Source organism: Lonchura striata, chromosome 8, assembly GCF_050655825.1.
Source record: "Lonchura striata isolate lonStrDom1 chromosome 8, ASM5065582v1, whole genome shotgun sequence".
Classification (NCBI taxonomy): domain Eukaryota; kingdom Metazoa; phylum Chordata; class Aves; order Passeriformes; family Estrildidae; genus Lonchura; species Lonchura striata.
Window position 1 is genome coordinate 18,036,877 of NC_140710.1, and position 11,353 is coordinate 18,048,229.

General features: G+C 40.6%; 1 long non-coding RNA gene across 1 annotated transcript in view; it reads left to right on the forward strand.

Annotated features, from left to right (window-relative positions):
- The window catches only part of LOC146766762 (uncharacterized), a 31,933-nt gene extending 24,743 nt beyond the window's left edge, over nt 1-7,190 (forward strand). Inside the window, exon 2 of the long non-coding RNA XR_014957091.1 lies at nt 6,406-7,190. This is a non-coding gene — a long non-coding RNA (uncharacterized LOC146766762). The remainder of the gene's footprint in view (nt 1-6,405) is intronic.
- The last annotated feature ends 4,163 nt before the right edge of the window (nt 7,191-11,353 follow it).

Consider the following 11,353-nt stretch of genomic DNA (forward strand, 5'->3'; position numbering starts at 1 on the left):
AGCAGGAGCTGCAGTTAATGAGGAGGTGGGAGCTCCTGGCTGGGCAGCGTGTCCGCTGAGGTGTTGTTGTGCTGGCAATTCCCTTTGGGAGGTCAGGGCCACACGCAAAGCAAGGGAACAGCTCGTCAGTGTTATTAAATGATGTTTCAGTCCTGGGCCATGGCTTCTCTCGATGATTTCAGCAGCAGCTCTGCTTGATGCAATTGGTGTAATTAAAGTGGTTGTATCGCTTGCAGCAGGCCTGGTGTCAGGAGGCGTTCCCAGCAGTGGTGACCTGTGCCTCGTGCTGCCCTGCCTGCCTGAGCTGGGCCGGGGCTGGTGGAGGCTGCTGCGCCTCTGCTCGCCCGTCGTGCTCCAGTGACCCACCTTGACGGGGACACTGTCCTTTCCTCCACCTCAGGTTATAGCTTTCACTCAGCGAAAGAAAGCACACCACCAGCTGCAAACAGCAAGGTTATGTTGGCTTGGACCTGTCCTACACCCGGCTCTCTCATTAAACCGTGGCAGTGCCTCCCCAGGGCAAGCCCCAGAGGACATGGAAGGCTCCTGCCAGGGGCTGCCTTTGGGCTGGCCTGAAGTGGGGCTCCCCTGGCTGCCCAAATGTGTCCCAGGTGCTGGGCAGGCAGAGCAGGCAGCTGATCAGTACTTTGACCAACAGGAACCATTTCAGGAATGCTCAAATATCTTGAGTAGCACATAAGTTATCCAGGAAAGTCCAAAGACTTGACTTACTTACAAACATGTAAAAAGTAGCCAAAAGGGTATTAAAAATGAATAACTTCATTTGCTGCATGACCGTGTAAATAACATTATTGCTGTAAAAATCAGAGGTGGATTGCACAGACTTGACAACAGGTTACTTGCATGCTCCATCTCCAGTTGGTTTTTTAGATTCTTTGGCTCAAAATGCTGTGCAGCAGCATATCTTCTACATCTCACAGCCAGGGGTACTTTCAACAGTTCCTGTAAAGGGTAACATGAGTTATCACCTTATTTTGGCCTGAGTGGTATATGTAGGTGCATGAAAATAGGGGTAAACTCTGTATCAGTATGTACTCTTCCCCTGCCAAAAGAACGGGAAAAATTATCTGAAGAAAATGGCAAACAGACTGGATCTCAGAGTGAAGTGTCCAATGGGGTGAACTTTTCCAAGTACTACCTCTGATTTTACAGCTATTAAAACCCAGGGCATTTATTTTAAAATCCCTACCTTTTTTATGGTACCCTTATTTGAGTTTAATTATGTATGTAAAATTCTCAATAAAGAATGCAGCATTCAAGAAACTCATGTTGAGTTTCAGCAGTTAGTCCAGTGATATTAAAATGAAACAGGACCAACTTTGTAGGGAGCAATTATAACATATTACGGTGTGAATTGCACACTGTGATTAAACTCATAGGAGGTACTCAGCAGCAGCATTTGCTTTGAAAGGGGCACTGATTACCATTTGTACTATGCATTTTGGTAATCAGAAATCATTATGGAAAATATTACATCAACTAAACAAATACCCCCTTAGCATCATGAAATATACAGATTTTATTTTTTTTTAAGTAGCCTTATGCATGTAAATAAATACTTTTTTTCTGCCTGGGACTAGCACTCGATCAGCACGTGGAATTAGGCTGTCAGGCTACACCAGGACCATGAGCTGCAGAATGAATGGTTTAAAGTTAAAATACCTCCTGGGATTGGGTTTGTCTTCATGACTTAACTTCAGGCTGGTTGCAATGACACTCTAAACCATCATTTACTTGTGATTTATAAAAATAGCCTTGTGAAAGAATTAAACTAGCAAGAGGTGTTAACGTTTACTTTGGAAGTCCTGAGTTATTTCTATTAAATGGCTTTCCCTAGGATTTAAGATAGGGGAGTCTTAAAGCTCTTACTATCTATAAAATACTAATGGGCCTGTGTTGCAAAGGTACTATATTTTTCAAGCATGTTTTGACACCTAATATTTTAAGGGATTTGAAGAGAGCTCTTGTCTAATGGCATTAACTGGTTTTATTAAGGCATTTTTGCCACTGACTTCTGAGGGTGCTTCAAACAGTCTCATGCAGCAGCACGGGGCTGTTGCATCCCCCGTGAGCCTCCTGACCCAGGGCCACGTCTTCCCCAAGGTGAGGGATCAGCTCCCAGCAAGGAGTGCCAGCCTGGCAACACGTCCCACCCGCCATGGCTCAAAGCAAAACTTCATCACAAGCCAACAAACCAAACAGCTGCTCTCCGTTCTCTCCTGCAGTTGGGGACTGTATGATTGCTTTGAAGATGTAAACTCATCTTCATTGTATCTTGATCGTTTTCCCTCCTTCTCTTTCTGCCATACCATTTTGATTGCTTAACAGAAGGTCTAATGTCAAGTAATAATAAAGCAATTACAAGAAATACAATTCATTCTAAAGTGCATTAACCAAGAACTAAATTAAGGGACATAATTAACAACAACGAAAAAAAAAAAAAGGAAGATACATTAAGGACAAAATGTTTTAACCCCTATATTTCTTCCAGCATTAACTACCTTGGCATTAACTCAAAACTGGTAGGGAAAAAATATAGATTGTATGCAGATGCAGTAGAGCTTTTACTGATTTATGAAGAGAGATTCATAGATCTGTCAGGCATGATCCTTTCTATATAGTAATAGACTCTGTTTAAACTGTCATGCTAATTTTTTTTTCCTTGTCCATCTGGTCCAATTATTAGAAAATTGTACTCAAGAAGGCTCCAATAACAAACAGGAAACAGCTCAATATTTCAAGTTGCCAGTATTTTTCTCATATTTGTTCTTTTTAATTGGAGAGCATACAAAGTTCCAACCACAGGACCCAGGCATTTATTAAGTGATAGAGAAACAGCACTATTTTATTGACTAATTCCCCAGGCTTTTATTATGTTTCCTAGCAAAATGTGATCTATAGGAAAGTTAATAAAGGCATCCTCACCTACTGCTCCTGGAGACAGGACATCTACAAGGGGCAGACATTCAGACTAATAAGTGAAATCACAAATCTAGAAGCTGAAATTGGATTTTATTTCTCTGAGTACAGCAAAGAACTGATGCAAGCTTGGGCATTTAACATATCTAGTCTTAACTGGCTTTGCCTATAAAATGAATGTAATAATTTTTCTAGATTTTCCAAAACATTCTGCTAACTAATTGTAGTACTTACATGTTTTAAAGTTTCAATGAAAAAAAAAAAAAAGTTTTGTTTCCTCTATAACACAACACATTTCTTCCTCCCAAATGTCTCAGACATTTTTTTCTTGACTGCATTCCTGAATTGAAAGTAACAACTTGAAAAGTGCGTTATTCTCAAATTCTTGTCACACTTTGACTGATTTTTTTTCCCTTTTTCATAGTATTTCCTGTATGATTTGTTCACAAAGGGAGGATTGTACCATGGGGACATTCTCTGGGCTCTGCTGATGCCTGAGGGGTGGCATCAGGACAGAGGCACACTGGGAAGATTGGCCCTGGAACATATTCATTCCAAATCCAGCTAGAAAAAAGAAATAGTACAAATTGGACAAAGGCAATTTAAAATAAATGCATTGATTCTCATTCTTAATAAGGTTAGGCATGCAATTGTGTGATGACTAATTTGTGTGCCTAATTACCATGATTGTATGTGCAAATCAAGTAATTATGGAAGTAAATAACCATAATCATTTATTTTCATGGGTAATTATTCAATTTTATGCACAATGGCAATAATTGGGTGTGCAAATTAAGCATGCAATTGTGCATGCATATTCAACACACACTTGTGTGTCTAATCTTTCCATAAATATTTTTTTTCTGATGATTTTTCTTGTTTCCTATCCTTTACTCTGGTGTAGCATCACTGGGACTTTTGCTCAAGGTAAGGATTTGAAAACTCTTCTATTCCAAACCTTCCTGACTTTTTAGTGGTTAATAGTTCTCCAGTGCAAATGGACTGCTCTCTTGAAAGATGGCTTTTCATTCTTGGTCTTAGTGCAGGTGTACTCTTTTCCTAATTAGGCAGGGAATTTCTAAATGGGAGACTGAAATAGATATATTCCATAATATCCTAAAATTTCAAATACATAATTTTGTAACCTATTAAGGGTATTTCATAGAAAAGGGTTTTTCTGTACACACATACACTATTACCTTGGAGTTCCAGATATAATAGTGCCTTTGTCATGAAGAGGGACTTCATACTGCACTGCATTGGAGGAGATGTCCCTAAGCTGCCATTAAAGCAAGGAAAACACTGTACCTCTTTGCTTACCACACAGGTCTGATTTACAAAGCACTTCGGCACTGACCTAATTCAGTTCCCGTTTAAGACACGTAGAAAGAAATCCCATTGACCTCAATACAAGCAAAGTTTATCGCTGCTGAGCGCTTCTAAAAATGTCACCCCACTTTTCTGTCTTAAGACCTGAATTTGTAGGCACATAAATATCCTTAAGCATAAGGCATAGGCTTTATATCTGTTACATGCTCAAAATGTTATATGCTCAAATTCTTGCAGCTGCAGGAGCCCGAGTGACACTGCTGCCAGCAAGATGCTGATCCCCAGGTGCCAGGTTGGTTATTCCAGTGTGGCTCCAGGGAAGGTGTGTCCCAGACAGAGCTGCCAGGCTGTTCCCAAGTCGTGCTTGTGGCCAGGGTACAGCACATGCAGCTCAGCCCAGTCTGAGCAGCTGTTTAGGATCCTGCCTGTACAGTACCCCATGCCATAGGGGCTGTAGTTTTGCCACTCTTTCCTCCCCACCTCTTCCTGCAGCAGGGAGGCTGGAGAAGCATCCTGACTTCACTCCACCTCGGGAGGAGCGGCTCATTGCTCTGTTTAACCAAGGGATTTAATTTTCCATGAAATTGTTTGTCTTTTGTGTCCCTTTTTATTCAGATGAATTTCCCCAGCCTTACTGGTGCTAATCTCATTGTCCAGGAATCAGCAAAGGGCCTGCAACAATGATCTCTCTGTGATAAGATCGTGGCCTTTCAACACAGACCATCTCAGATGTTTTCTAACTAGGTCCAGGCGAAAAGGAGCAGAACTGTTCCATGTTCATTGTCAGCTGGGGTGGTCTGCAAGGTGCATGGGAGCAAGTCCCACCCACCCAGACTGGGGCATGCAGCCAGCAAAGCCTTCCAGTCCCAGCCCCACTTGTCATCACACCAGAAAGGATTTCCTAATGGTCAGAACCTGACCTTCTGGGCGGGTAAAAAAGAAAATTACAAGAACCAAACCTCCCATCCTCAACCTGTTTTGATATTTCAGAGGAGAAATAACTTCATAGCTAAAAAGAGAATTAATTTTTCTCAGCATGGTATGGTTTCCTATGGCAAGAGGTTATAAAGGTCAAAACCAGAATACAGCTCGTTTTTATTGAGATAAAACAGGTTGCTCATGTTGCAAAGCATTTCTTCAAGCTGTTTCATTTCATAGGGAATTTTTAAATTTTATGGTTTAAAGCATTCTGAAGTAAAAAAAAATTGAAAGAGTCAAAAGCAAAGCTTTGTAAAAACAAAGCTGTTTTGCTGAGTATTCTCCTGGCAGCAGTGTCAGACCTTTGTCACAGCTGGGCTTCCCAGCTTGGGAAGGGATCTGTGCCACGCATTGTGCCCTGTCTCTGGGGCTGAGCCATCTCAGCTCAACCTGGTGTCACACTCTAACATGCCTTTTTCCCATAACCATGAGCACTTTCTGAGCTCTTTCTCTCTGCCAAAGAGGTTCAGGTGCTTCTTCATGTGTAGTCTTTAATTGCCAGGCTAACTTGGCTTTCTACTGGAGCCCATTAGAAGGTTGCATCAGAAGGTTGCATGCTTGGTTCTGCATTTCACATCACTGAGATGCTGTGTAATGTAATGTAATCTATTCTTTAAAAAATATAATGAACAAGAAACTTTCATTCCAGAAAATGTTTAGGTACACTTTTAGGAAAGAGCTGTTATTGTTAAATTTTATGTATCCTACCCATAATATTGCCACCTTTAAATATACTTATACACACACACAAAGCCATTTTGAATTATAATGTCTAGGAGAAGATAGTTTTCAAAATATCCGTAAATGAGGATAATTGAGCTGGGTTCCTACATAGTAATATGGCCACTGAAGTCAAAGTGGAGAGATAAGTCACTAATTATAAACAATAAACACTGAATGTTGTAATTTTACAATTCTGCTGACTTCACAGGGCTGCAGCTGCCTTATGGAAAGTCTCACTAAATGTTTCTTTGTGTAAGAACAATTCTGCTTATATAGCCTATATTTTCCATATTTCCCTGTCTTTATTCTGAGTTTCTAGAAACATTTGCATTAAAAAAGTATCTTTGTTTCTTAAGAGTTCATCTGCTTTCCTGCTTATCATGCACATGCTGAGAAAATGAGCTCAGCAGCAACAAGAAATGCCTGTTTCCCCAGGTCAGAAATCCTTCTGCCAGAATGAACGGGAGTGACTTGGAGACAACACGTGATCTGCTTTTTCAGACAGATTCAGTCAGAGATAGTGCTCCAGCCTGACAGTATGTGGCCTTGGAGAACTTTGGAGAATACAGGAAAAACTGAAATTCCAAGTTATTTATTTGGAGTTTAAAAATTCCTCTGGCCATTCACAGAAATCTTCCTGCTGAAGAGGTATTGAGGTCCAAAAATGGCAGAATAAACAGCTGAACATGAATCCTAGAAAACCAATTGGTGGCTTGGCAGGGTTGAATACCAGAACTCGAGGAGCATCTACATGTGCAAAAAGGCTCAAAACAATGCAGTTGCATTAGTTATGTCCTTGTCTGGAACTAGTGCCTGAACAGAAGATGGCTTTGTGGTGAGCTGAACAGCAAATCCAAGTGATTTCTCCTGGTGAGATTGGAAACTTTTGTTTCTTGGTAGCTTAACCAAGAAGAAACAAGGATTTGCTGGAGAATCAAGGATGTTGCCCTGCATGTTTGGAAAGGGAACACTAAATAGAGCATCCACTACGAAGCAAAACCAATGTTAACTTAGTAAAAAATATTTTTAAATATCTTTTTATGAGAGGCAGCCAAACCCACTCACAGTCATATGTCTTGAAAATTGCCACTAATCAAATAATGTGCTTCTCTTCCCCAGTAAAATGCCTCATGCCCTGCTGTTTGTCACACTTGTCCTGTTACTCCTGATTATACCTGAGATTTATTCTTTTCCTGAAATAGAAAAATGCTGTTGTCCCAGTGAGGCTGTTACTTGTTTCTTTTGACCACTTAATGCCATCCTGTGCAGCAAAATCATTCCTTTGTACTTTGCTAATCTGGGTTTATGTGATACTGGAATCTGAATAATAAGTGATCGCTTGGGCGTCCTGTTTCATATCAGTCTTGTGCTGTCCTCCTGGCAAGAGTGTTCATAAGGTGAAATTAGGGCTTGGTTGATAACAGTGTCTTGGACAGCAGAGAGAAGGGTGACCACTGAGAGGACTCAGCTCAGACCAGTTGCTGCACTACAGACAGCAGGTTTCTACTTCATGTGAATTTGAGAACAGCCCTCTGCCAGCAGCTAATTGTGCTACCTACTTCTTGTTTTGTGTAAATGAGCTCTGCACTGCACTTGCAGTGGCTGTGCTTCACACGAGTGTCTCCTACACTCTTGCCCATGCAGAGTGACAGAGGCTGTGCTGCAGGGCTCCAGGAGATGCCTCAGACTTCAATGGGAACAGGTACAGTGCAGGGGAGGACAGCTGCAGAACTCTGCCTCCTGCTTTACCAGGCTCCTGTTTGTTTCCTCTGGTGCCTTGGAGAAGATCCTTGGTCTTCAGCAGCAAAGGCTAGAGCATCTTCCTCTTGTTTCCTACCTATGCAATAAATTCTGAGTGCTGCTTGCTCAGTAGTATTCTGTTGGTAAGGCAATGAGGAGACTCTGTGACCATTTGCTTGAGGGCAAGATTTGCATCTGCATTTGTCTTGCTATCATTTAGCTATAAAACACAGGAAGTAATCTTTTCCTATGTCATAGGCATGATATAGGCAGCTCAATTAAAGTTTATGAAGCATGATCTGAGATCCTTTTTAACTCAGAGCTTTACAGATATGCAAAGCAAGATTTTCAGTTATTCATTACTATTTACAATAGTTCACATCTTACTTTTTTCAAGCAGAACAGTACCTTGACGAGGAAATAAGTCTGCTTTCATGGGAAAGAACATGATTTGAGGAGGAGACAAATATGGTAATTATTAATTACATATTATATCTTCCCTAGCACAGAATTTTATCCACATACATGGAATACACTGGACTGCGTGGACTGGATGGTAGGACTTTATGCTATGATTTCTTTGCTTCAAAATATATCATGCTCATGTATGCTAGTCTGTGGAAATATGCTTGGAAATATTTTGGGACTTAGCATCTGATTTTTCTGTTGACAGTAATCTGCCTGTGGTCATATAAAATACCTCCTAGCTTAGATCTGACAATGAACACTGAGGATTTGTTTGCGAATGGTTTAGAAAAGAAGATTTACTTTGCTTTGAGGGCAGCTGGGAAGATTCATTTTATTGGATTACAGAAAGTGAGAGCAGTAAATAAAACCTGATCCCCAATATTTAATATGTGAGTGTCATGAAAGAAGTAAAGATTAACTGTCATGTCAAGATGCAGTAACTGTAAGTCTGCTGGTTAGCTATTTAACTGATAGAATTAAAGGAGGAGCAAACAGAACCCATCTGCCCACCCTTTGTTTTTCAGATGACCGAGAAATGGAAGCTTTGAATATTAACAGGCAAAAGGTTTTCTGATCATTTGCCAGCTCTTTCTCATCTCACTGATTTGAGTGATCCTGCCAAGTTACATGAAAACAGTATCTTTAAATTGTCTCAAGACACTGTCAGATCATTGTAGCTCAAATATTTTAACAAAAGAATGTAATTTTCATCATCAGAACACTGTTCTTCTTTATTTAGGCTCACCATTAAACTAGGAAATCCTTATCTAATGCATTTGGTTGTGTAGCACTCATGGTATTATTAGGAGCAGGTGAAGCATCTCCAATCTAACTCACACCCCCTAAATTGAATCGGAGATTTTTGGTTCATGCAGATTTGTACAGATTGAAATGATAAAGATTTCTTTACTGGCTTCATTTGAGACTCTGTCACAGCCCTGAATCAGTTGTGGAGCCCCTGTATCAACGAATAAGGTAAATTATGTACGTGGGCTAAAACTAACAGGGTGATACACTGTGACCTGCCACAGACTCTCTGCATTTATATGAACCAAAATACATTAGCAGTGAATAACATCTTGTTATGAAATCCTTAGAAGTGATATAAAACCAGCTTTGTTGGCACATCACAGTAAGTACTGGGGTCATGACAGCCTATTTGATGGAACAGCACATACAGTGGAAAAGTTCAGCATTTTGCCTCAGAACCTGCTGTTGTTTTCCTGATATGACCTAACATCTGTGGCTTGAAAAACCCTCAGCGTTTCAGTCTGCCTTTGGCTTATATTAGTAAGTTCTGTCAATAAATGAGTATTTGTTATTTTACTTAAATATCAGGCATTTACAAGAAGCATGGGAGCATGATCATAATTACATTATAACTACATTTTCTCTGTCATCCTTTCTTGGACTCTGTGTCAACAGACTCCATACAAAAGAACTGCTAAAGGCACTTTGGTTGTGGACTCAGTGCTGCCACTTCAGATTTCTGGCTTTTGAGCTAAGATTTAACCACAAAGCCTCATCTGAACTTTGTGGCTATGTACTTAAAAGATGAGTTGGCACCTTTAAATCAGTTCAGCCCATGGGCCCAGAAGAGAGAAAAGTCAGCTCCTGAGTGCACAGAGATGCACTGAAGCTTTTTCATCCACATGTGGGCAAACTTTTATGTTGAAGCTATATTAAATTGCCAAAGGCAAACAAAACTACTTTGCTACGTAGTCTTAAAGTTTATTTTTACCTGATGATGACATTTGCATTGGGAGTGAGGTACAGCAGCAGAAAGCCCACAGGGGCAGCATCAATGGAACAGATATTGAAAAGAACAAAAAAAACCCTGTTTCTTTTTAAGTCCTCCATACTTGTAAATGTGAGACCTATTGCTGTGATAAATGAAAGGGTCGTGAGCCAATGCACCAGAGGAGGATGAAATAGCATAGCTGTGTGGAATACAATAGTGACTTTTCAAAGTTAGTTTAAAATCAGGGCAGCTGGTCCAGGCCAGTCTGGCTTTGCCCAGGGTTTAGCGAGGAGAACGTACACGTCGCACTGCCCCGGGCAGCTCTGCAGCTTTTGCTGTCTGGGACAGCGTTCCCATAATGAGCAGTGTGGCACTAACTATGGGTCTCACAGCCTGCTCTTCCCTGTGGCCTGAAGCTCTGGCTCCCCATCCCTCTCCATCCCTTCCCAGCCGGTCTGGCTGCCTTGCAGCAGATGGAGCAGGTTCTCCTTCCCTCTCTCAGGCCCACACGGAGCTCCCAGCCCCGTGTAGAACCCCGACATGAGTCCCATTGCTCAGGGCTGCCCGTGGGCTGAGCTGCTCCACGGCACTCCGGGGCCACCTCTGGAGAGGGGGACTAGGAAAAACTGGGAGCAGCAATGGATTAGCTGCACCTACAGGGCTGCTGCCAAAGTAGCTGAAAAGCTTGTTTTCAAAATCAATCTGATTACCAGTAGGAGTAATTTCACTAGTCTGCACTTCTTAGCTCTTATTTTGTGTATTGCAGTATGTGTCAGTGAGCAGAACTTAATAATACTTCACCCATATGAACCTTGGTGATTGCATACAGCTTCAATAGAATAACAAAATTAATTCTCTGATGACTTCACAGTAGTTTTGGGGAATATTAAGATGATACTTTGCATTCATTTTGTAAATAGCAAACACCACTAAATTATTAAAACAGGTATTTGCAGATTAATGTTTTAAGTGTTATTGAAAACAACAAATTTTGTTATTTATATAGATTTAAAATTCTACCTACTTGAACATGTTAGGGAACATGATTTAAAACACAAGTATAAAAATGTCATATAAGATTCAAATATTATAGGCTTCTAAAATGAACATGCTCTGAATAGAAGCTCCAAATAATGTCAGTGAAGAATACAGGTGATGTTAACTTTACTGCCTTCCCTTCTGACAGTAAATCATACACCAATCACTGTAAGTCTATTGCCTCATTTAAAAATCAGTTATGTAGTTGAATCATGCTCACTTTTAGGTAATTCTTTTAATGTGTAATTTCACTGGTATATCACCATACAATGTCACAGTATTATAATCAATTAAAATAAAAACAACTCAATTATTTAGTAGTTAAACATAACAAATACTGTTCTGTGTATGTGAAAACTTCATTTCCACCAGAACTAGAGTAGAGCCTTGTCCTAA